The sequence below is a fragment of the Psammomys obesus genome, unplaced genomic scaffold (genome assembly GCF_907164565.1).
Source record: "Psammomys obesus unplaced genomic scaffold, mPsaObe1.curated_primary_1811, whole genome shotgun sequence".
NCBI classification, from domain to species: Eukaryota; Metazoa; Chordata; class Mammalia; order Rodentia; family Muridae; genus Psammomys; species Psammomys obesus.
Genome location: NW_026585691.1, coordinates 16,582 through 44,156, shown reverse-complemented (window position 1 = coordinate 44,156; position 27,575 = coordinate 16,582). Strand labels below are relative to the sequence as shown.

Sequence of the window (27,575 nt, the reverse complement as noted above, 5' to 3'; positions counted from 1 at the left end):
ATGAGTTCTAGATCACCTTGGATTACAAATGAGTCCAGGACAGACAGGGCTACACAGAGAAACCCTGTCTCAAAAAACAAACAAACAAGAAAAAAAAAAAAAAGAAGAAAACTATCTTTGCCAAATACAAAGATATTCTTTTTTTCTTTACTTACTAAAACTTTTATCTGTGTGTGCATTCATGCCAAGGTGTGCATGTGGAAGTCAGAAGAAACCGTGTAGTGTCTGTTCTCTTCACCGGTGGATTCCAGAAATCAAACTTTGGCAGTCAGGCGTGGTTGCAGGCCCGTCTGCCGAGCCATCTCATCAGTCCATGTATAGGTGATTATTTAGCACACTCAGTGAGTAGGATGTGAGGGTCTCAAGTGATTTCAGTAAGGTCAGGCAGGCAGGCAGGCACTGGAGTCATTTCTTCATCTGTGTCACTCTCTTCACTTGTTGGTTCCAGTTTCCCATCTGTAAAGTCCCCAGTTTCCCCTGTTCTAATTCTCCTAAGTCCTTTTCTATATTTAAAATATTCATCTGTTTGTGCTTCTTAGGGATTGCATCGTGAGCACAAACTTTCCTCATTCTGGTGTTCGGCAATTTCTTCAGATCAAAATCCCATTCCCGGGAAGTCTGCAGACTACCAGAGTCTAAAATGCCTGGGATCTCCACACCATAGCCGTACTGTTGCCACTCCTGCTCCATTGTTTGCTTGGTGGCAGCCTCCTTCCCTGCCTGTCCCTGGTGCTGTTGTGTAACTCAGTCTGCTCCAGCTCACCGCTGAACCAATTCACATACCTTCCAATTAATTTGCAGGCATCTTTCTTTGAATATTTCTTTTTTTTTTTTTTTTGGTATCCAGATGACTGTGAAACCACTGAAGCTTGTCACCAATAAGGTTGAGATGCAAGGCCCTCTCAATCTTCAATTTTTCCTTTTTGTCTTGTCTGTGAGACTTTCTTGCAATCTGAGCTGCTTTTCTACCATACGAATGGATGACTTTCTTTTCCCGTCCTACAATTTTTCCTTTCATTCCTTTAGGCACAACTATGTCCTGGCCGTGGAGGCCCCACAACTTCAGAAGCAACAATCTCACTGAATGCAGTCTCAGCCGCAGCTGCAGCCGCTCCCAAGTTCATTCCTTTTGAAACACACGTGGGTTCAGGGGGCAGAGACATTCTTTACAGAACTCGAAAAAACAGTTCTGGAATTCACATGGAAGCACAAAGACCCTGAATAGCCAATAGCCATCTTGATCAAAAGAACAGTAATCAAAACAATATTTTATGTACAAAAACCAGATACACGAGGCTGGAATGATGGCTTAGGGGTAAAGGTACTTGCTGGCAAGCCTGAGGGCCTGAGTTCAAACTTAAGGGCCCACATGATAGAAGGAGAAAAGCAACTCCAGAAAGTTGTCCTTGGACTTTCACATTGTGAGGTCTGTGTTGTGATGCCAGGAAAGGAGAGGTTCACAGGATCAGGAGCTTGAAGAGGTTATTAAAGAGCCACAGGCAGAGAGACAGGCTTTATTCACCAGGACAAAAGCCCCTCGTCAGGGCAGCCAACAGCAGTCGCCTGTGCATGTGCCAGGACACATGTAGACTGGTAGGCAAGCCACATGGCTGTAGGCTCGTATACCTACAAACACATGCAAGGCCATATTTATACAAAAATTACACGGAAGTGGCATTTGCCAAAATAGCTATACAACAGCATGCATCATCAGAGAATGGTCTCTGGGTAGCTGGTGTCAGCCATGTTGTGTTGACTCGTAATCCACCATGTTCAGTGTCAGGCATGTTTTAACTGACTCTTATCAGATATCCGTACCCCATGGTGTGTAAACATAAACTGGCCCTTACAGTCTTCTGTTCCCAAGAAGACCTGGGGAACAGAACAAAGTTCTAAATTCAGCTCACACATTTGCAATGTGCGCCAGAAAGAAGAAAGATTAAAGTCACATATTCTCTTTGACAACCACACCAAAGCTTCTATCAACACAAAAACACAGTTCTCACCTCACAGGGAATAAGAGACAGTTTATTCTGGAGACAAATGTGGGTGACCACAGCACAGAATGCAGATTTAGGCTCATCCCAGAATGGCATGTTCTGGTGTGGAAGCAGTTTTGTGACTTTTTTTTTTTTTTTTTTTTTTTTGTAAATATAACAAATAAAAATCAGCCGGGTGATGGCAGTGCATGCCTCTAATCCCAGCACTCTGGAGGCAGAGGCAGGCAGAACTGAGTTTAAGCCCACCATTGTATGTAGAGGGAGTTTCAGGACATCCAGGACTACACAGAGAAACCCTGTCTCAAAACAAAACAAAACAGCCTCCGCTTCAAGAGCAAAACAAATAGAAGTCACAAACCAAGGCACTTATCAAATACATTGGAGGGGTACCTCAGGTAGGCACGTGAAGGCAGATGGAGAGAATTTGCTATTGGTCTTAGATGTTATCTGACAATATTCTTGCCTCTTTGATTGGTGGAAAACTAAGATTTTGTTAATACATTCTACAAGTGTTCTGTTTGTTTGTTTTTAAAATTTCTTGGGATGTTGGGTTCCTCTTTATGTGAGTGTGAAAAGTCTCACAAGGAGGAGGGCAAGGAAAGGCTAAGTCAGCAGGCTAAAGATAGCCCAGGATACCTTGTACTTTGGCTCTTGCTTTGCAGCATTCCATGCTCTCCACGCCACTGAAGTTCCAGCCATCAGCCTTTGTAAACACAGCTTCTTTTCAGAGATTCTCCTTCACATTTTGTAACCTGGATGCAATTATGAAGAACGATTACACGGGCTGGAGAGATGGCTCAGTGTTTAAAGCACTGATTTATCTTCTAGAGGACCTGGATATAGTTCCCAGCACCCAAATGATATCTCACAACCTTCGCTAACTCCAGCTCCGGGGGATACGACACCACTTTCTGGCCTCCCACGGGCACCAGGTGTACACATGGTACACAAGTATGCATGCAGGCAACATAGTCATACATATGTGTGTGTGTGTGTACATGCACGTGGAACATGTATGTGCACTCGGGTGTATAAGGACCGGAACCCATTTGCATGCTCAGAGGCCAGAGATGCCATCAGCCACTCTCCTCGATCACCCTGCCTATGTCATTGAGAAAAGTTTTCTTACTGTGCTAGAGCTAGGCTTTCAGAAAGCAAGTCCCAGCACATTCTCCCCACCAAGATGGGGCTACAGGAGCACTCAGCCAATCCATCTTCTCAAAGGGTGCTGGAAACTGGACCTCAGTTCTGCAGGCCTTGAGTGCTCTTGCCATGAACCATCTTCCCAGCTCCTAACTTCCTTCCTTCCTTCCTTCCTTCCTTCCTTCCTTCCTTCCTTCCTTCCTTCCTTTCTAGATTTATTTACCAGGTGTGGTGATATACACATTTAATCCCAGTATAGGCAGGCAGATTTCTGAGTTCGAGGCCAGCCTACTCTACAGGGCAAGTTCCAGGACAGCCAACACTACATAGAGAAACCCTGTCTCAGAAAAACAACCATATAAGATTTATTTGTTTGTCTACTTAAGTGTTTGTTTATGTGTGTGTGCAGGTGCACATTCCTGTGTTCTTAAATTGATAGGAGAGGTTGTTGGGAGTTTTCCTCTATCACTCTCTGCCAACTTCTTTGGACATGAATATTTAGCATAATAATAGCAGTGCCGAGGCTCCGACTTCCTTAACAATGGATTTGACTAGGTTTAGAGTAACAGGCTTGAAATTTTCCCTGAGGGGCAGATGCCAAATCTAAGAAGACAGTGGTTGGTTGGTTAGCCCCGTAACCGTAACCGTCTTCCTAGCATTCCCGGCGTCACGTCTCGCTGGCGCAGTGTTGCAGCATGTAGGAGCACACTGATGAGGTCCCTGCCACGGCAGCCTCCGTAGTGCTTCATGCACCGTGAAAGCTAGCTAGGAAGGAAGCTCCCGTCTGTTTCAACTTGATTTCTCATGTGCTTCAGCCAAAGTCTTACCATATAGTTGTAGTGGGCAACCAAGGGCACTGGCAATAACTTGCATCATTTGGGGGACTTCTGAGACTTCCTTGATCAATAGCTCATAGAGAGGTTGCCCTGTGCCTGTCCAGCCCTAATTTCTGAATTTTGATGATTGTATTATGGTTATATGTGATTATTATTAGAGGGCAGTTTCCCGGGCCCAGCCATCTCAGGAACAAGTTTCATCTTGCTGGCTGATCAAAACTGAGTTCACATTCCCAGGCCCTGGAACCCAATTCATATCTTGTTTCTTTAGGTATTTTCATGTTCGTTTGTTAACCAGTAAAGCATTTAAAGAAGGAAGTTGCCATTATCCGTTATCTAAGCTGAGGCGGGCAAATTGTAAATGTGTTGTCTGTCTTAACTCAAAGCTTGCTCACTTCTTTGTTCTCTTATCTTCTAAATTCCAGGCCAAAGTCCAAAAGAGAAGGTGACTGCGGGTTCTGAAGCCAGGTGACCTGGAAAGGTCCTGTCACCTTATGTTTAACCCTGTGTGTCAAAGTATGATTGGTCAATACAGAAGCCCACCCCGCTCCTGTTCCTAACCCTTAAAAATGTTGCACAATCTCCCTTCCCGGACTCGGTTCAGATCCTGAACTGGCTGCCTCCCTGCTAGCGCAGAAAATAAAACTTGCATTTTAAGCTTCTGTCTCTGAAGTGAGTTTTCTAGGCTTCCACCCCGAACCCAACATTTTGATGCATGAACTGCGAAGCCAAGAGCTCACGTCTGTTTTGGGGTGCCCCATCGGTAAGTCTGAACCTCTTGTGAGGTACCAATTTGGTACCGGTGCTCAAACTTGTAATTTGTAACCTGTTTTGGGGATGCCCTTTATGTGTTTTGAGAATTTGTTCAGTAGTAACGTTTTGAGACCTAAAAGAGGAGAGCTGGATGCAGCACATCTCCTAAGGTCGGAGGAGGTCCGGAGACGTCTGAGCCCTCTCTGGTTCCCCTTGGGGAACGTTTGGAATCTGTCTGTTCGGGGAACATTTGGAATTGGTTCAACCGTATGTTGTCGAAGTCTTGCGACTGTCCTTTTGTCTTGCTCATCTGACCATCTGCCTGCTCTACTGTCAAATTTTCTTTCTATCTTTATATTGTCAAATTGTTTTGTTGCCAAATTTTGTTTCTGTCTTTACTTCATCAGCTTGTTGTTGGAATTTCGGGACTTTGTCTATCCTGGAAAACTCATTATGTCCTGCTACTTTAAATCCAAGGGCTCATTTAACTTGTCTGATTAATTTGCTGTCTGAAATATTATCTTCGGATCGCCTGGGGATCCAGTCCAGGCCCCGTACGCTGTTGTCTGGATTTTCCTGGTCTTCTCACGGGCTCAGTTGTGGGACATCCGGTTCTGTCTTTGGGCATGCTGGTCTGTTCATGTCTGTCAGTTTATGCCCATAGTTTCGTTTAGTTTGATTGTTGCTCTGTGTTTTATATTCAGAAAATGTGCCAAAGTTAATCTGCTGGCCGTCCAGCCCTTGCCTTAGTCTTAAACCATCTCAGAGAGTTTTCAAAAGAAGAAACCTGGCTGAATCGAGACTACAAAGCTGATGAGCTGGCTCTGCTCTTGGAGCCCTGCACGCACCAGCAGCTAGGAGTCCGGCAGCCTTGCAAGAAACCTTACCTCTTGCTTGGATGAATTGGATTCAGCAAGTAGAAAGGTGTTCCTCCCTTGAAATTACAGCTAGGAAGTAAGGAAAATTTTGTTTGTCTGTTTTGAACACATAAATCTATGTGTGACCACTGCATGTTTATTTCTGGCTGGTCTTAGATGTATAAATTTCCTATGCTCTGTATGTTTTGGTTATAGATTATTGGTTACTGGGTATGTAAAAATCTGGGACATCTGAAACAACAAGCTAGCTTAGAACAAGTAACTCAGGGTTGGAGCCACTCTGGGCAACAACACATGGCATGAGAGGACCAAGGACACAGGTCTCTAAAGATGCTTTAAATTGTCCTATCTTAAAACCCAGACATATAAAAAGAGAGGACTTAAAGCAGTGTTTCTTGAATGAGGTATTAAAGCTGCACCACCATGTTTTTGTATACAAGAACTTTTCTTTCTGGTAACCAAACTTTGTAACATGAAAATAACCTACTTGGTATTGATTTTTGAAACACTAAATTGAAATTGTTTATAGTGTTAGAACTTGGTTTTGCCTTCTGAAAATTACGGTCATGTTGTACATCTTTACTCGTAGAAAGGTACTTTATTTTAATATTACAAAAATACAATTGAGGGGCTTTAAATTTTAGAGGTGTAGAATATTAAAAAAGTTAAGAATCAATGGCTTAAAAACATCTCTTTCTGCCTAAGGTCTATTCAGGCTAACAGAGACTAATTTAAGAATATGTGTCTAACCTTGCTTTTGGCAGCATTATTAAACTAAAGCTTATATTATAAACTGGGTCATACAGAAAACTTTGTTTTTTAATGTTATAGTGTGGAAGGATCAAGAGAATTCCCAGTCTCTAGATTTAAAAGTCTTATTTGGATACTGAAAAAGCTTTTATTCAGAAGTTGTTATTTTATTATAAACTGTTAAGGATACTTAGAATATAAGTTAATAATCAGTTACCTTATATGTTCAGAACTACATTTATAGTCATGCTAAGTATGTTTTATGTTTTCAAGGTACAATTTAGTGCAGATAACTAAAAACAGAGATTGTTTAACTCAGATATGCTTGATTGGTTCTGGCCCTCAAGCCTGTCAGAGACCTGTTGAATATGGCATTTAAGAATGTTTAAACATATTATGACAGAGACTGCCAAATCCTAACAGTGACCCTGCCAAGGTCACCAAGAAGATACGAGCACAATGACAAAGGACTCCACCTGGACTGTGGAGACTTCCCCTATGCTTCTCCAGCTGTTAGGGCCCAGCCTGAGCTGTGAACAAACAGGACACTGGGAGAGTGTCCCACATTGCGGAAGACAAGGTGAAGTCAGTCTCTCCCATGTTCCTTTTCCACAAAAAATGTCTCTCATCTTCTGGGCCTGATGGCTTCCGCCTGTGATAACATTGAGACCACAGGAGCCTGGGACAACTGTTTAGGTAGTGGATGATGGACTAGTCTCTGCCATTTTAACTACTATAGACCATTTAGATTATTTTTCCTTCTCAAGTCTCTGACTACATTGATGGCTAAGCTGACTGTAGCTTGACAGCTAGGCAACAGCAGGCAACTAGCTCCTTACCTCGAGGTAGACTTCCACCATGTTAGTGCATTTGTCAATCCATTAGTTACTTTAAATTGCTAGTCCTATTATTTAAAAAGGCAAAAAGGTTTGCCTTGTTCACAGGCTTCATGTTAAAAGACACATAGATTGCAATGTAACTTTTTGCTGTTCTTTTATTTAAATAACCGCTCCTAATAATCAACCAATTATGTCTCGAAATGAATAACCGGGTAGAAAAAGTTTAAAGTTTATATAAGTTCTGAGGATATGACAGTTTAAGTTATGAGGGTCTAAGAATGCGTTTGAAGGTTGGTAAGTGCAAGTTATGATGGTTGGAAGATCTAAAAATGTGTTTTTAGGTTGGTAAAGGCAGATTATGAAGGTTGGGGGCCTAAGAAGGTGTTTTAAGGTATGTAAAGTTGTAGAGCTATAAGAAAGTGATTTAAGGCATATGAAAATGAGAAATGTTTCAGGATTCTCTCCCCCCTCTATTCTATTGTTTTTTTTTTCCATTTTTATTTATTACTTTTTATTATTAGTTACATTTTATTAACTTTGTATCCTAGCTGTATCCTGCTCCCTCCTTCCCTCCCATATGCTATTGTTATACTTATGTTATTATAAGATTTCAAAAGTTTAGAATTAACATTGATCAGTGGAGTTCTGATAAGCTGATGGAGCACTGGCTGCTTTCTATTTAGTCACAAGTTCAAGATTTTAAATTCTTTTTGGTTGTCTTCTGAATATAGACTAAAAGTGCTTCTCACTGTGCTGAAAATATGTCTGACAAATCTGTATATGTAGCCCTCTGGGCTGAAAAAAAAAAAGAATGTTCATTTTTTTTTAATCCAAAGTTATGGCTTTTTCTAGGTCTCAATGGCATGAGTCTACTCCAGCTGTCTGACAGACACCTGTTAACTGCTTTTTCTAACATACTTCCTTTTGTAAACTAAAATTCATATAAGGTTCCAGGAATGAAAAAAAGTGGTAAGACTTGGATCCACCTGCCACAGATTGAACATGTACACCTGCCTGTTCTTGAAAATGGAATTTTCCCCTGGGTCTTGGGATTCCTCATTGTCCCCAAATACTAGACAATTTTAATTTCTGTCCCTAGTCTATATTTGTCTCAGCAGATTTTTACCTGGCTGACAAACTTCATTCAGGTTATCACCTGTCAACTGCAAGCCGATATCCACATCCTAATGTCAGATTAATTGAGATATTAATTAATTAATTAATTAATATCTCAATTAATCTGACATTCAATACATTAGATGTATTGAAGAGAATATGTCATCCATTGTTTTACCTAACAGGCTGAAATGCCAAGTCAAAAAGAAATTCTCTGGCATAAGGGACAAATGGTTACCTATAATGCCACCTGACATACCAGATCATAACATTAATCAATGGAGTTCTGATAAACTGATGGAGAACTGGTCCTTGGTTCTGTTTCTCCTGGTCATGCTTTGTGCTCCTTGCATGATAAACTTTAATTCAAGTTTTTGTCCAAGGCCATATTAATGCTATTAAACTCATGGCTTTGAAGGCACAATACTACCCCTTGTATACTGGAGAGAAGTCATAATATTTGATTTTGGTACATAACGACAGGGGGAAATGTTAGGAGGCAGTTTCCTGGATTCAGCCATCTCAGGAACAAGTTCCTCTTGATGGCAGGGTCAAAATTGAATTTATATCCCCAGACCCCAGAACCTTTCTCTTGTCCTGCTTCTTCAGGTGTTTTCACATTTGTCTGTTAATCAGTAAGGATGTAAAGAGGGAAGTTGCCATTCTTTATCTATACTAAGGCACACAAGTTGTAAATGCACTGCCTGTCTTGACTTAAAGCTTGCTCACTCCTTTGTTTCCTTATCACTCTAAATTCCAGGCCTAAGTTCAAAAGAGGACATGACTGCAAAGAGCTGAGTCAAAGGATCTGAAACCAGGTGACCTGGAAAGGCCCAGTCACCCCTTGCTTAACCCTTTGTGTCAAAATATGATTGGTCAATGCAACAGCCCACCCTGCTTCTGTTCCCATCCTTTACAAATGTTATACAATCTCCCTTTAAGGACTTGGCTCAGAAAAAAAAAAAAAAGACCAACATAGTATTGCAGTTCTGACCACTGTTGTCCTCAGTAAAATTAAATTCATCTACCCCAAATTACATAGGCATCAAAAATTTCCATTTGTAAAAAATACTTTAAAAATTTCACCCAAACACAAAAGAATATACCTTCTCAGTACAACATGGAAACTTCTCCAAAATTAACCATATATTCAGTAACAAAGCAAACTACAACTAATATAACAAAATTGAATTAATCCATTTTAATTTATCAGATTACCATGGATTAAAGCTGGACTTTAACAACAACAAAAATATAAAAAGCTCTTGGAAACTGAACAACTCCATACTCAGTGACCACTGGCCAAGAGAAGAAATAAAGAAAGAAATTAAAGACTTCCTAAAATTTAATGAAAACGAAGGCACAGCATACCCAAACTTATGGGACACAATGAAAGCAGTGCTAAGAGGAAAGTTTATAGAACTATGTGCATTCATAAAGAAATTAGAGAGATGTCATACTAGCAACTTAACAGCTTAGCTCAAAGCTTTAGAAAAAAAAAGAAACAAATAAAAATACACAAAAGGAGTAGGCAGCAGGCAATAACCAAACTCAGGGCTGAGATCACTAAATTAGGAACAAAGAAGATAAGACAAAACAAAACAAAACAAAACAAAACAAAACAAAACAAAACAAAACAAAAACCAAAAAAACATCAAAACCAAGAGCTGGTTCTTTGAGAAAATCAACAGGATCGACAAACCTTTAGCCAAACTAACTAAAAGGCAGTGAGACAATATCTAGATCCACCAAATCAGAGATGAAAGGGACATAACATCAGACACCCAGGAAATCCAAACAAGCATTAGGTCTTACTTCAAAAGCCTATATGCCACAAAATTGGAAAACCTAAATGACATGGACAATTTTCTTGATAGACTTCACTTACAGAAGTTAATCAAGATCAAGTACACAAGATAAACAATCTTATAAAATCTATTGAAACAGAAACAGTCATTAAATTCTCCCAACCAAAAATGGGCTACTAACAGATCATTTCGGTTCAGAATTCTACCAGACTTTGCAAGAAGAGCTAATACCAATACTCCTCAAACTATTTCACAAACTAGAAACAGAAGGAACATTGCCAAACTCATTCTATGAAGCCACAGTCACCCTGATACCTAAAACACAAAGACCCAACAATGAAAGAGAAGTTCAGACCAATCTCTCTTATGAACATTGATGCAAAAATACACAATAAAATACTTGCAAATAGAATTCTGGAACACATCAAAAATACCATCTAACATAATCAAGTAGGATTCATCCTGGACAGGGGTGGTTCAATATACAAAACCCATTAATGTAATCCACCATATAAATAAAATGAAAGAAAAAAAATGAGTATCTCCTTAGGTGCCAAAAAATCATTTGATAAAATCCAACACCTGTTTACCATAAAAGTCTTAGAAAGATCCAGGGTACAAGGCACAGACTTGAACACAATAGAGACAATATACAGCAAGCCTATAACCAAGATCAAATTAAATGGAGAGAAACTTAAAGCAATCCCACTGAAATCAGGGACAAGACAAGGCTGCCCACTCTAACCATATCACTTCAATATAGTACTTGAATTCCTAGCCAGAGCAATAATACAACTAAATAAAATCAAGTGATACAAATTGGAAATGAAGAAGTCAAAGGATTGCTATTCATAGATGATATGATAGCTTACATAAGTGACCCCAAAAATTCCACCAGAGAACTCCTACAGCTGATAAACATGTTCAGAAAGTGGCTGGATACAAAATTAATTCAAAATATTTAATAGCCCTCCTGTAAACAAACAACAAAGATATTGAGAAAGAAATTAGGGAAACCATACCCTTCACAATAACCACAAATCATATAAAGTATCTTGGTGTAACTCTAACCAAATAAGTCAAAAGACCTGTATGACAATAACTTCCAGTTTCTGAAAAAGAAAACTGAAGAAGATATCAGAAAATGGAAAGAGGCCTCATGCTCATAGATCAGCAGGATTAACATAGCAACAATGGCCATCACACCAAAAGCAATTTACAGGTTCAATGTAGTTCCCATCAAAATACCAGCGCTTTTTGTTGTTGTTGTTTTGTTTTTGTTCTTTCAAGACAGGATTTCTCTGTGTAGTCTTGGTTATCCTGGACTCAATTTGTAGACAAGGCTGGCTTTGAACTCATGCAGCTACTCCTGCCTATGCCTCTGCCTCCCTGAGTGCTGGGATCACAGGAGTGCAGCATAGCACCCCGCTACCAACACAATTCTTTACAGACCTTGAAAGAACCAGTCTAAATTTCATATGAAAACCAAAACCAAAACCAGAATAGCTAAAACAGTCTTATATAATAAAAGATCTTTTTGAGGTATCTCCATCCCTGATTTTAAGCCATATAACAGAGCAATAGTAGTAAAAACTGCATGGTACTGTCATAGAAACAGATCAGTTGATCTTGCTTTTTTTTTTTTTTTTTTTTTTTTTTTTTACAAAAAAAGCCAAAACCATACAACAGAAAAAAGAAATCATCTTCATGAAATTGTGCTGGTCTAACTGGATGTCAAAATGTACAAAAATTCAAATAGATGCATATCTATCACCTTCACAAGACTCAAATTCAAGTGGATCAAAGACCCCAAGGTAATACCAGAAACACTAAATCTATTAGAAGAGAAAGTGGGGAAGAGCCTTGAACTCATTGGCACGGGAGACAGCTTCCTGAACAGAACAACAGCTCGTGCTCTAAGGTCAACAATTAATACATGGAACTTCATCAAATTGAAAAGTTTCTCTAAGACAAAGGACACTGTCAAAATGTCAGCTTACTGATTAGGAAAATATCTTCACCAACCCCACACCTGACAAAGAGCTAATATCATATGTGTGTGTGTATACATACATACATCCATACATACACACACACATATATATAAAACTCAAGATATTAAACACCAACCCTACCAATAATCCAATTGAAAATGGGGTACAGAGCTAAATATAGAATTCTCCACTAAAGAATTTTGAATGGCTGAGAAGCACTTAAAGAAATGCTCAATACCCTTAAGTCATCAGAGAAACGCAAATCAGAATGACTGTGAGAGTCTATTTTACACTCATCAGAATGGCTACGATCAAAAACACAAATGACAAGCACATGCTGTCAAGGAAGTGGAGAACAGGGAACACGCCTCCATTTTTGGTGGGAGTGAAAATGTGTACAACCACCCTGGAAATCAATCTGACACTATCCCAGAAAATTGGGAATAACTCTTCCTCAAGACCCAGCTATACCACTCCTGGGCATATACCCAAAAAATGCTCAATATACAACAAGTACACTTGCTCAGCTACATTCATAGCACCTTTATTCATAATAGTCAGAATCTGGAAACAATCTAGATGCCCCTCAACTGAAGAATGTATAAAGTAATTGTGGTACATTTACACAATGGAATGCTATTAAAGGCAAAGACATCATGAATTTGCAGGCAAATGGATGGAACTAGAAAATATCATTCAGAGCGAGGTATCCAAGACCCACAAAGACACACATAGTATGTATTGTACATATAATATAGGATAAACATTAAAATTTATAGTCCTAAAGAAGCTAAACAACAAGAACCCAAGAGAGGATCTTAACTCCAAACTAGAAGTAGAAATAGAATAGACAGAGGAAGTGGTTGAAGAGAGGGAGCAGGGTAAGAGAAGGAGCATGCAGAGAAATGAGGGTGGAAATCAGAGTTAGGCAGAGCAGACACAGGAAGACAGGGCTTGAAGGGAGAAACCTTGGTCGAGGCTTCTTTGTGAAGCTGGAGACCTATGACAGGGTTGGCTGCTATGAGGATATGAGGGTCACTCTAGCTGAGATTCCTGGTAACAGGGGTCAGGAAGACCGAAGAGGCTACCCTCTAAGTAGACAGGACTCCTGATGGGGGGGCAACAACACACCCACGAAAAATTCCACCTATAATTTATCTTGCCTACAAGATGTGCAAGGACAAAAATAGAGCAGAGATTGTGGGAATGTCCAACAAACGACCGGCTCACCCTGCGGCTCCCCACATGGGAGACAGCCAGCTCATGACAGGATTAACAATATTCTCTATGCTTACAGATGGGAGCCTAGCATAGCTGTCCTCTGAGTTGCTCCATCCAGCAGCTGATGGAAACAGATGCACAGACCCACAGCCGATCATTGGTTGAAGCATAGGGATCCTTGTGGAAAAGTATGTGTGTGTGTATGGGGAGTAGAAGGATCCAGAGGGGACAGGAGCTCCACAAGAAGACCATTAGAGCCAACTAACTAGAGCCCAAAGGCTCCTGTGGTGACCATGCATGGGCTGGACCTTGGCCTCCTACACAGATGCAGCTGATGGGCAGCTGGGTCCTCTAGTAAGCTGGATGGAGGCTGACTGTGACAGCCTGTTGTGACTCTGTTGCTTGCCTTTAGGTCACTTTCACCTGGAAGAGCTACCTTGCTAGGCCACAGGGGAAGAGGATACACTCAGTCCTGATGCAATTTGATATGCTGCAGTGTGTGGATAGGTGGGGGCTCCCCTTCTCTGAGGTGTAGGAGAGGGGGAGAGGGAAAACAGGGAGGAGTTGTGAGATTGGGAGGAGACAAGAGGACTATGACCGGATGTAAAATAAATAAATAAATAAATAAATAAAATAATAATAATGAAAAAAAAAAAAGAATGTGGAAGAAAGGATAATAGGCCCCAGACAGTATAGGCTGGGATGATTGCAGAGAACAGGGAAAAGGCAGTGGTTGAGGAAACCAAAACAGTAGAAAGGAAAATGCCTTCAGGAAGTTGCTACTTTGCAAGCTAATAAAACATAGAAATAAAGTGAGACCATACAAAATAACAATGAATACAAAGCAAAGGAAGAAATGGCTAAAATCACCAACTTTGGGCATGGTTGTGGATGAACCACAAATCTGATGTTCTGGCAATGTTTGCGTCATTGCAAATGTTGGAAAACAAATCACATCTGCTTAAATGGGGAAAACATTACCCTACTCACCAATGATCACACTCTTTTTTTTCCTTCAACATTCCATTCAGTATTTAATTATTCTGAAAAGTACATTGTATAATTACAATTTAATTTGTGTTGCACAATGTAAGATATTTTATGAGCTGTAGTTCTCTCTTTAATTTTCAAATTAAAATATAATTACATCATTGACCCCTTCTTTGCTTCAGCTATTTCAAGTTCTCACACAAACACTCCCTGTCAAATTCATGACCTCTGCCTGATTTCTTTTAATTGCTGTTACATATACAGACATATGTAAGTACATGATTTTAGGGTTTACCACTAGGGACTGGATAACAAATTAGGGGGTCTTTCCTGGGGAAGCCACTTTTCTCCTGCTTTCAGTAGTTCTTTGAACCCTGTAGCTCTCATTATAACAGCAAGGAAAATTCTCTTTGCAAACAAACAACAAAAACAAAGGATCATTACCAAAAGCAAACAAACAAACAAACAAACAAACAAAACAACAACAACAACACCTCACAACTGATGAAAATCTAGAAAGCAAGTGAATGTTTTGTGCCAGTCCATAGTTGATCCATGTACAATCCAATTTTTGCACTCCAAGGCCAGGAACATTTGGTGGATATGGAAGGAAGATTGTAAGAGCCGGAGGAATAGATATCTGCATGCCCTAGAAATGTCAGGGAGGCTACACCCGTGAAGTCTCGACGTGCCTGCCTAAACAAATCTGAACAAGCTTGCATGGGATGGGGAGAGCTCATTGGGCCCCATTAACCCTGGATTTAAGAACAACCAGGAACATGTTTACTTTTTACATGATCCATGAACAACCATGGGAGTACTGACCTGCAGTCCATGCACAGAGGCCAAGTGGCATCCCATGATCAATTAATTGATACTTACAAAATAAAATTTTACATGTCATCTGGTCTAGGGAGATTTTCTGTCAGTGCAGGCAATGGATGGAGCTAGAAAAGAGCATCCTGAGTGAGGTGACCCATATCCAGAAAAACACATTATATGCACTCACTTGTCCGTGGACTTTAGCCATATACGGGATAGACATAGTACAATCCAAGACTCAAAGAAGATAACTAACAAGGAGGACCCAAAGAATGATGCTTGACTTACTCTGAAAGGGAAATAACATAGACAGCGGTAATGGCCGAAGAGAGGATACAAAGCAGGAGCTTAGCATAGCTGTCTTTGGAGAGGCTCTACCCAGCAGCGGATTGAAACAGATGCTGAAACTCACATCCAAACATTGGTTGCAGCATAAGAAATCTTGTGGAAAACTTGGGGGGGGGGAGATAGAAGAACCTGCAGGGGACAAGAACTCCATAAGAAGACCATCAGAGCCAAGTAACCAGGGCCCAGAGGTGCTTGTGGAGACTGAAGCACCAACCAAGGATCATATATGGTCTGGACCTAGTCCCCCTACACAGATGTAGCAGACGGGCAACTCAGACCTCTTGTGGCTTCCCTAGTAACAGGAGCAGGAGCTGTCTCTGGCATGGACTCTGTTGCACACTTCCTAATTACTACCCCCTCGCGGCCCTGCTTACCAGGCCACAGGGGAAGAGGATGCTCTCAGTCCTAATGCTACTTAATGAGCTAAGGTAGGTGGTTAGCAGGGTTCTCCTGTTATCTGAGGAACAGGGTGGGAGATGGTGGAAGAGGAAGCGAAGGTGGGACTGGGAGGAGAGAAGAGAGGTGGCTAAGATCAGAATGTAAAGTGAGTAAATAACTAAGTTAATTAAAATCTAAAAAATAATTTTGGGTGACTAGTGAAGGCAGCCAGTCTTGCCTGTAAGAGTCTGGGTCATAACTCTGGGTAGACCATTGGTCTACTGGACAATTGTGGCTGCTGAGTGTACTGTTTCCAGACTCTAGTTTTCATGACATCGGGAATCCGCTCTCTCTGCTCAAACCTAGCCCCTGAAAATCTTCAGCTAACTATAGATTTTTGAGCTTGCTTTGTCATTGCTGATGAGCCCTGCCTGCTATTGATGCAGCAGAGATGAAGATCACAGCCTGCACTTGGCTATAGCTAGTGGGAAATCAGCATGGGCTACATTAGATGATCTGTACCACTGACTCACACTCTCTGTAATTTCTCTGTCTCTTTCTCTCTTTCACGAATATATGTGCACACTTCTCATTGGTGTATAACATGGCTACTGTTCTATGTGCTAATTTATAAAGACTTTGCTGAAGGTAAACATTGTTAACAGGTTTTTGGTGGTTTCTTTTGGGGAAGTCTCTTACGTATAGATTATTATTCACATTACCTACAGCTAGGGGTACTGTGACTTCCCATTTACACTCCTTTATTTCATTCTCTTGTCTGCGTTCATTATCTTACTACTTTTACTCCAGTAGCAATGCTTTGAGTTTTTTCCCCATTTAGTATTGTCCTGGCTTTGTGTTTGTCATATGTATCCTTTATGTTGAGTTACAATCCTTTTGTCCCTACCTCTGCTGACTTTTATGATGAAGAGATCCTGAGTTTTATCTAAGGCTTTGTTTAAGGATATTAGTATATGGTTTTTGTATGAGTTTATCCATGTCATGAATTACATTTATTGGTGAATAAATGTTGAACCATCTCTGCATCTCTTGGATGATATCAGCACTATCATGGAGAATGTTTTGTAAAATGAAAATCTTTTAATAAAGTAAACATAAAAGTGTCACATGGGTAGGTTAAAGTAGACATGCAAACAAACCCTTGGCCCCTCTCAAATTCAATACATCTCAGTGAGGTTCTGAGCAGTTACACTCTCCATTCTAAAGACATGGAGCTTTGTTTAGACTTTTATAATTTCATTTTATGCCTTTATACATCACAAAGCAAAATATAAAAAAGACAGCTTTGAAAGTAAGAAACACTTATCTTCCCATGCAGTTTCATGTCACAATTGTCCTGATGCCAGAATTTTGTCCTTCCTCACTGTCTAACTTCACTTACATTCACATATTTCTTTTTTTACATGCATACACATTTACACATTATAGACTAGGATCTGAATATGAGGTTGAAGGTTCAAGGGTTGTCTGTTTATTTCTGAAATTGAGTGACCATACTTAATACAATACATTTCAAGAACACTGCAGACATTATTATTTCATTTTAACTGAAGCTGAATAGCATTCCAATCTATGTGATCCCAATACGAATTATTTACTCATCTGTTAATGTATGTCTGTGTGCCATTTTCTTGCTATTGTGAACAAAGCAGCAATAAAAACAAATTTGCAAATATTTTTATGGTAGGATATGGAGCTCTCTGGGTATGTGTCCAGGAACTGAACAGTTGATTCATATGGTAATTCTAGTCTCAATTTTTCTAGGAACTTCAACATAGATTTCCATAGTGGGTGTATTTTTTTGCGCCCTCACCAACAGTGAATAAGGCCTCCTCTTTCCCCACATCATCCCCAACATTTCTTATCAAATATTTTGTTTAGGGGAGAAGTAATATTGCAAAGCAACTTTAATTTTCAATTTCATGATAAGGGAAATGTGTTGCACACATTTTACAATAGTTTCTGGCTCTTGTTATATCTTCTTTGAAAAACCACTTAATTCATTAGCATGTCATGTAGTTTATTCAGTGTTTTATAAATTCTCAATATTAGCTCTTTGTACAAAGAATAGCTGATTTTCTCACTCTCTGTGGGCTGTCTGTATACTCTGCTGATAACGTATCATGCAGTGCAGACATTTTTTAACCTTATGCAGTGCCATCTGTTGATATCTTGGTCTATTTCTGCATCTGCGTTGTTGTAGTTTGTTCAGAAAGTTACAGTCTACCACAGTGTCTTAAAAAGTGTTTCTTATATTTTCATCTAGTAGTTTCAGTTTTTAAATATTTTTATTTATTTAATTTTTTAAAGATTTTATTTATTTTATGTATATGTGTGTCTATGTGCACATACACCTGCATGCCAGAAGAGGGCATCAGATTCTAGTGTAGATGGTTGTGAGTCACCATGTGCTTGTTGGAAATGGAGCTCAGGACCTCTGGAAGAGCAGACAGTGCTCTTGACTGCTGAGCCATCTCTTCCGCCCTTATTTTACTTTGTTGAGATAAAGATTCTCACTATTTTTGTTATATCGCCAACATTAACCAGTTCCCCCTGAAAACATCAGGCCACTTCAACCAGGTGAACAGGTTGGCTAACTGTAGATCTTCAACTCTCCAAATCTAATTTCCCAGACTCATCCTTGCCTTTGCATCAAAACACCTGCTGAGTGTCCCCTGATCTCAATATCCAGTAGATCACACAGATAATCTCTACCTAACATCCATCCAAACACCCATCTCTCCATTCCAGCCTGCAAATCCAACTGGAACTCCCTGGGAACACACAGACCACTTCAGCCAGGGAAGTAAGTAAGCCAAAAGCTGATCTTCACCTGGACTTCCCCTCGCTCAGTAAAATTTCTCTGTCTCATACACAGGTCTGAAGAAACCCACTTGTTACTGCTCCTACTCACTCTAGGGCTTCATTCCCAGGGGATAAAGCAGCCTCCGGTGGGACACGCTGATTTCCTCATCATGTGACCCTCTTAGACCCTCCTCCCCCTTAGCCCATCCTTATTCCTAAGTGTCAGATCCCAATGACTAGAAACTTGTGTTACATGGAACCCCCCATGGCCACAATTATCCACATCCCAGATGAGTTTTCTACAAGACAACACACAGCAACCATAGTCTTCTAAGAATCAGAAAGGCAATAGAAACCAAGAAACAGAATTACCACCCAAACCCAACAAGACAAGATTTCAACACCTAGAATTATAACTTTCCTAAACCCAGATATCTGATTCAAGCACAAAAATGCAATCAATAACATCCAGGTATAACCTAGAACCTCTGTTCGGATGTAGCCCACGGTAGCTCAGTATCCAAGTGGGTGTCCTAGTAAGGGGAGCAGGGACTATTTCTGACATGAACTCAATGGCAGGCTCTTTGACCTCCCCCACCCCAAAGGAGGAGCAGCCCTACTAGGCCACAGAGGAGGACCTTGCAGCCAGTCCCAAAGATACCTGATAAGCCAGGTCAGATGGAAGGGGAGGAGGTTCTCCCCTATCAGTGGACTTGGAAAGGGGCAGGGAAGAGATGAGGGAGGAAGGGTGGGATTGAGAGGGAATGAGGGAGCAGGATACAGCTGGGATACAAAGTTAATAAATTGTAACTAATATTAAAAAATAAAAAAGAAATACATACATAAATCTAAAATAAAAAAATAATATCCAGGGCAATATGTTTACACTAAAAAACTATATACCACATAAACCACATAAAAGCAGGCCCTGGACATTCTAGCATAGCTAAAGCACAAGAAAAACAAAAGAGTTGAAAATGGTCTTCATTAATATGACGTAAGTCCTTAAAGAAAATAAAGAAATGACTTAAAAATCTATGTAAACACAAACAAGAAGTAGAAGACAATAAATAAAACTGTTCATGACAAAAAATAGAAATAGAATCAATAAGATAAACTAAAATGAGGAAAATCTGGATATTAAAAATTAAGGAACTCAAACAGAAATATCAGAGGCGATGTCATCAACAGAGTATTATATATAGAAAAAAATCTCAGGGATTGAAGACATGATAGAAGAAATGAATACATAAGTCACAGAACATGTTAAATCTAAAAATGTCCTTGTACAAAAACATCCAGAATATCTGGGAGACTGTGTAGGGAGAGAATTTAAAAATAATAGAAGCAGAGGAAGGACAAGAAACCTTAGTCATAAACAAAAAAAATATTTTAGTAATATCATAGAAGAAAATTTCCTTAATCTAACAAAGGAGATACCTATGATGGTATAAAAAAATACAGAAAAAGAGAGAGACTGGACCAGAAAATAAAGTTCTCTGGAAGCATGATATTTAAAACACAAAACGTACAGAACAAAGAAGGAATATTGAAAGCAGGAAGGAAAAAAGATCAAGTAACATATAAAGACAGACCTATTCAAATAACACTAGACTTCTCAAAGTGGACAATAAAAGCCAATAAATGTGTTGCAGACACAAAGGGAACACAGATGCTAGTCCAGACTACTATATCCAGGAAAAAAAAAGGGGGGGGGGCAATCACAAGAGATGGAGAAAACAAGGCATTACACGTAATGCCAAATTTAAGCACTATCTATCTACAAATCCATCTCTACAGAAGTGCTGGAAGGTAAACTCTGTTCTAAAGGATAATCACAGCCAAGAAGACAAAAGAATACATAATCCCAGACAAGAAAAATCGAAAGAGGAGAAACACTCACACAACCACAATACTGTTCTTTGCTAACTCTCAACAGCAAAGGTATCAATTCCCCAACATAAAGTCACACTCAAAGAGAATGGATATGAGAGTAGGATCCGTCTTTCTACTATGCTCAAGAAACACATCATAACTTCAAGAGTAGATATCTTCTTAGGGTAAAAGGATGGAAAAAGATATTTCAGGAAAATGGGCCTAAGAGGCAAGCTATTGTAGCCATTGTAAAATCTGACAAAATAGACTCCAAACCAAAACAAATTAGACAAGCTACAGAAGGATACTACATGTTCATCAAAAGAAAAAACCCACCAAGAGGAAACTGCAGTTCCTTATATCTGTTCACCAAACACAAGGGCACCCACATTTATAAAAGAAATACTACTACAGTTTAATTATACGTTGACCCTCATACATTGGTAGGATACCAAATGGTATCCTACGCTTGCCAAAACACAGATTATCCAGATGAAGAAGAGAAATTCTGGCATTAACTGATATTATAAATCAAACAGATCTAACAAATATTTTCAGAACCTTTCAGTCACAGACAAAATATACCTTCTTCTCAGCACCTCATGAAACTTTCTCCAAAAATGATCACAAAGCAACTTCAAAACAACAAAAATGGAACTAACCCCTGCCTCCTATCTGACAACCATAGATTAAAGCTGAGTATCCACAACAATGTAAACAACAGAAAGCTTACAAAGTTATGTAAACCAAACAATTCACTACTGAATGAAAAATTAGTAAGAAATTACAAAACTCTGAAGACAGAAATTAGAAAGAAATTAAAGACGTTCAAGAATTGAATGAAATTTAAAACACATTATACTCAAATATATGGGACATAATGAAAGCAGTTTTAAGATACACGTTCATAGCACTAAATATCTTCATAAAAATGTAATTGGAGAAGTCTCATACTATCAACTTAAAATACACTTGGAAGCTCTAGAAAAAATGAAGAATCACAACTTAGAGTAGCAGACAGGAAGAAATAATAAAACTAAGGCTGAAAACAATTAAATAGAAAGAATAAAAACCAATATAAGTAATCAATGAAATAAAGAGTTGGTTCCTTAAAAATATCAATGAAATTACCAAACCCTTATCTAGGGAACAAAGGCAGAGAATGGTACAAAGAAAATTACACAGACATGAAAACAAGCTGAGGATATTTCCTCAGATCAGGATGAAATGTCTGTCTTCTGTGTCTACAGAAGACAGTGAATTGTAGATCCTCGGGATTCCGAAAGAGGTGGGTTTGATATGTGTCATTTACAATTGTATTATAGAAGTAGGTATACTAACTAAAGCAGGCTAAGATATGTAGGGTTTTTAGTTTTATACTGCATGCTTAACTTTCTCTGTTTCTAAAGTGGAATGACATTCTCAATGCTTTAAAAATATTAACAAAAGTGCTGTTAATTAGTCTGTGGTTGTCATTATTAAGAAATTGCTACAAGTGATGTTTCAGTTCCTGAAAAAATGTTTTGCCTTAGAGTTCTGTGTGTGCTCTGGTCATTTTCTATTTGTATATTCAATTATATTTGAAGACCCTGGCTCCAATGAACTTCAAAAATCCTTACACAGCTTTTATTCTCACTATCACTCACTCTCCTCAGAACTCCTCCCTCTGCCCCAGCTCCCTGGATCTCCTTTGTGTCCTAACACCCCACGAATACCTATGGGCACTGCTATTCAGGTCTAGACCTTTCAGCATGTCCCTTTACAATTAAAACATACTTGGGGGTTTCTTCAAGTTTGTGATGGGAAGTCGTTCTCCAGGGGTGATGTCAACTCCCTCATGGTCATGACTACTTCCTGTGATATCATATTGACCTCAGGAGATATGAGATCTCAGCATATTAAGATGTCACACTGTGTGGATAACTATATGGAGACAGACTGTCTGTCCCCCTGACCACTGAGGTCCCATCCAACAAGTGCCAGCACAGAGAAGTCTACTTTCATGGCTGAGTCTGAATTGTCTTCCTTAGGCCTTCAGGGGCTAGAAAGGCCTTCTGCCAGCTGCTGGAGTGCAGCTCCTGAGCTTGTCTCTTTTAGGGACAGGATGCTGCACAGCCTGAATGCTAACAGAGCTATTCAGGTCTCGACTGTTCAGCATGTCCCTTTACAGTTCAAACATACTTGGAAGTTTCTTCAAGTTTGTGATGGGATCATCAGAATCCTGGACAATCCACAGGAGGAAGCCTGCAGGGCAGAGGCCCCTTTGCATAGTCTCCTCTCCCTGACAATCTTTGGCAAGGAGATTTGCTGTAGGATTTCTAGTACCAAAGGACAGGTGGGGGACTTTTTTTTTTTTTTTTTAAATCTACAGTGCTTTATCACTGTGTTTATAGGACACACACACATACACACATTTTTTTCTTTGAACAGCTATCAAGCATATCAGGCATACTCAGTGAGATATAACTCCTGGCAGGATCTCATGCACCAAGAGAGCAGAATCTAAAGATCTGAGAGCCCCTGGCTTAGCCTCCTGCTGCCTCTTTAACTCTGGCTCAAGTCAGCAGTTGGTACTTTTCTTTTAAAACCATGGGTGCTAAGTGACAGGAGGCTATTTTCCTCTTTAGTGTGCAAGAGCAGTAATAAAAATTTCATATTGTATTTATGTGCATAAAAGTGTAGGAAAAATTAGATACTTGGTATTCAAATTTTGGTCGCTTCTAATGAGGTTTCTCTGACTTGCACACTTTGACAGCATTGGGTCAGGGCTGAAGGTTAATTTCTGTGCAGCTGTGATTTCTACCTTGCAGACATGCCCTTGATCTCCCTCTTCTTCTTAGGACCAATGTACACATATATCACTTATGCTTTCTGGGTCATAGAAAATGTTACATACTGTGCATATAGGTATGTGTAAAATTTTATTTCCCATATGTTTAGACAACTGTGATGGAATTGTGACTGTATTTGTGGTGTTAATGTTGCCTTAATTTAGTAGATGGAGAAAGTTCTCATGGTTATCATCTCAATATTGAATGAAACTTCTCAATTAATAAGTTCCCTTTGGCTCAAACTGAATTGTTTTATGTGTGATTATCAATGTCACATTTGATATTTGCATTTTATATGCCAATTGCATATTTTAGGAATTAACAGCATATTTTAAAAAATATACAAGAGCCTATGAAATAGAGCCCAGAATGACAATGTGAATGGCATTAATTTTAAAATTGAGATGTGGAATATTTTAAAGAACAATTTTCCTGCATACAAATTAGTGGATATTATTTTTTTTTAAAGGTGGAGCTGGTTGCGGCACACTTGCCATTAGCCAGTGGTGGAACCTGGGGAATTTGAAGGGTGACTGAAATCATCCTGACAGTCTGCCTCACCATTAGAAGCCCACACACAGACCTGCTCTGTCCTGCAAATCACACATCATTTGTAGAGCCACATGGAGAGTGCCGACAACTCGCATGTGTTGTGCTGTTTGTATTTAACTACAGCGCTGCAATTGGAGTCCTCGGAAGCAACTGGGGTGCTTTGAGCCGTGGAAAACGTCTTGTTCAAAAGCCCATCTAGGGAATCTGGAAAAGGTTCTCTGGGTTGAGAAGGCACACTGCTCTTACCAAGGACTCAAGTTTTCTTCCCAGCTTACATATCTGGCAGCTCATCACTGAGTGTCACATCTTTGGCTCCAAAGACTCTGGCATGAAAGTGAACATTCCCATTTAAAGATACAAACACATACATATAATTAGAAACTTAAAAACCCTTAAGCATATTTTATTTTCATATTTTAATGGAAAGTGGTGGTTATTGGTACCATGGACAATGAAGGCAATAGTCCTGCATGTCCATCATGAGCTCTCAGGACCTGATACTGAGGGAAATTCACCTTAAACTGAAAGAAGGGCACCCAGATTCTTGGCTGTGAGGATTTTCTTCCTGTCCCAGACTGCCCTGGGAATGCTGGGCAACACAGCTTTATTATCGCTGCTTTATTATGCTGCTTTATTATCGCTGACTTCACTAGGATCAGGGTGAGGCCCACAGACCTCATTGTCAAACATCTGACCTGCGCCAATATCATGGTTCTTCTCTGCAAAGGAATCCCTCAGACAATGGCTGCTTTTGATCAAACATGTTTTCTAGATGACACTGACGGCAAACTTGTCTTTTATTTTCATAGAGTTGCCCGGGGAGCGGAACATGGTTCCACATCCATGTTGACTGTTTTTCAGTTAATCATTCTCAGCCCCAGTAATTCCAAATGGTTACATCTCAAGGTTAGAGTATTCAGGATCATTGGTCCTTCCCTGGGTCTATGCTGGACCCTGTACCCACTTGTAAATAGCTCCATTATCATGACAGTGACTGGCATGAAAGAGAAGGAAATCTTACTGAATATAGACAATGTGTGTACTGTTTAGTAGTAAAACTTTCCAAACAATCTTGCACAGCATCTGCAATCTGCCTCCAGTGATGTCTTTTGTTTGGGACTCATGGTGTGGATCAGTGGCTCCATGGTATTGATCTTGATCAAGCATAAGCACAGAGTCCAACAAATCCACAGATCTTTGTCTACAAAGTTGTTCATTGAGACTAAAGCCACACCAAGAATTCTTATCCTACTGAGCAGCTTTGTGGTCCTTTATGTAACTTCTGTCATCTTACTGATGTATTTTCTTTCCAGGATGGAACTGATCCATGGCTGGTCAATGTCAATGTGGCCACGAGTGCGTGCTTCCCAGGCCTCTACCCATTTCTGCTTATCAGACACTGTATTAGGGGTTTTCAGTTCTATAGTACTTCAGTATATCAAAATCAATTTTCTTGTGAAGTCAGAGCATCCTAAAACATGTACTGTATACACTATTTCATATTCACCAGTTCCATGATATAGGCATAATATCTCCAACAGTCTTTGGAAGACAATCTTGAATCCAATTGCTGTCAATTATTTCAATTTAGATTCTCAACCTCCTTAATACTACAATGTTTTGCTACAGTTCCTCATGTTGTGGTGACCTCCCAACTTCATATTAGTTTGTGGCCACTTTTTAATTTTAATTTGGCTACTGTTATGAATCATAGTGAAAATATCTTATATGCAGGGTATCTGATTTGCTACCACTGTGAAAACTGTGAGAGTGTTTGAGACCTCCACATGGCTTGTAACCCATAGACTGACAGCTGTTGATTAAGAACATTGAAGTACCATAAATTCAAAGTATATGTATAGGTTATTGTTATTATTTTAAGAGCTTATAAAGATCTAATTATCATTTGTTGATCTTTTGTATAGACAAAACTTATTTCAACCCTGGTTTGAAGTTATACCATCATCCTGGAGGAAATGAACAGTTGTGGAGGATGCCCAAGAGAGTGGTGACAGTTTGGGCACCTTTGTGGTTTGCTGGTGTTGGACACCACACTGAAATTACTGTGTGATTAGCAATTTTGGTTCTCATGTGTTTATGATTAATGACCAACATTGGTAAAAATGCAAAGTGGGATGCAGGAATGCTATTTATTCTTATTCAGATGAACACTCAGATGTGACATGATCAGGAATGGAGGAAAAGTTATTTAAAAATACCAAATTGGATACTTCTAATATTTGAATATTTATAATTTATTTAACGTGTCTGGGTGTTTTGCTGTCAAGTGTATGTGCTCCATGTGTGTGCCAGTGTGGTGTAATTTAAAAAGAGGGTATCATATGCCATGGGACTGGAGTTATGGATGCTTGTGATTCATCATGTGGTCTTGTGAATGCTATTTATGTCCTCCACAAGAGTTCAAACACTCTGAATCAACAACTGAGTCCTCAACAGGTAACTTGTAAGCCATAATAAAACCTTATAGACTTTCTATATCTGTCTGTGCTCTGAATAATGGCAAGGGGATGTATATTTATTTATAATAGGTTCAAACCTTAGCTTACTGTTGTTCCTGACTAAATATTATTATATTTTTTGCTTTTTAAAAATTATGTATTTATTCACCTTATATCCCAATTATAGCCCCTCCCTCCTCTCCTCCAGGTCCCAGCTTCCTTCTCTTTCCCCATGGCCCTTTCCTACTATTCAGATAAGGGAGCTCTCCATTCACCCATCCCAACTCATAAACTAGCACTAGGATTGATTGCACCTTCTTCCCTTGTGGCCTGGGGAGGCAGCGCCAGTAAGACCCTGTCACCTGCCCAGCAAGAATCCTTAAAACACAGCCATCAGGCATAAGCTGCACCCCATCCCCTGAGCTCCATATTCCAACCTGGCCCACAGCATGGGCAGAAGACTTTTGCTTTCCCAGATGACATGCAGGTTCTAGAGATGCCAGAGCCAACCTTGGCATCCAAAGTCCCAGAGGACTTACAGGACAGAGAAACACCAGGGACACGCCCTACTGGACCTCAAGCCAAGTCCACTCAGGCCAGAAATAGAGAAGACAGAAAGCAAGCAGATAAACACCCAAAAACTACTAAGAAAAATAAACTCAGAAATCAATCAGCGTGTAGAACCTATAATAACTCCAAACCCAGATAACTAGAGGCAGCATAATAACACAAACAATAGCCAGCATAATATGGAAATTTCAGATCCCGGCTCTCCTGCTACAGCAACCCCTGCATATTTAAATACAGCTGAAGCACAGAAAATGACATTAAATCCAAAATTATAAAGATGATAGAGGCCCGTAATAAAGAAATAAATAAATCCCTTATAGAAATCAAGAAAAATAAATTAAAACAGGTGAACGAAATGAATAAAATAGTTCAAGTCCCAAAAATAGGAATAGAAGCAATTAAACACATACACACACACACCTACCCCCCCCCCCCCACATACACACACACACACACACTGGGGAAATCCTGGAGATGGACAATCTAGGGAAGTGGACAAGAACTAGATATGTCAATATCACTATTGGAACACAAAAGATTGAAGAGAAAGTTTAGGTTATAGAAGATACCATAGAAGAAACATCTG

General features: G+C 39.6%; 1 long non-coding RNA gene and 2 pseudogenes across 1 annotated transcript; 2 read left to right on the top strand and 1 right to left on the bottom strand.

The window, feature by feature from the left end:
- Nucleotides 1-361: 361 nt before the first annotated feature.
- LOC129668629 (translation machinery-associated protein 16-like) lies at nt 362-3,892 on the bottom strand (annotated as a pseudogene).
- Nucleotides 3,893-4,591: 699 nt separating this feature from the next.
- Nucleotides 4,592-16,916, top strand: LOC129670303 (uncharacterized). The gene is made up of 2 exons (XR_008719161.1): nt 4,592-5,686; nt 8,052-16,916. It is a non-coding gene; the product is annotated as an uncharacterized LOC129670303 (long non-coding RNA).
- Nucleotides 16,917-24,411: 7,495 nt separating this feature from the next.
- LOC129668618 (vomeronasal type-1 receptor 4-like) lies at nt 24,412-26,463 on the top strand (annotated as a pseudogene).
- The last annotated feature ends 1,112 nt before the right edge of the window (nt 26,464-27,575 follow it).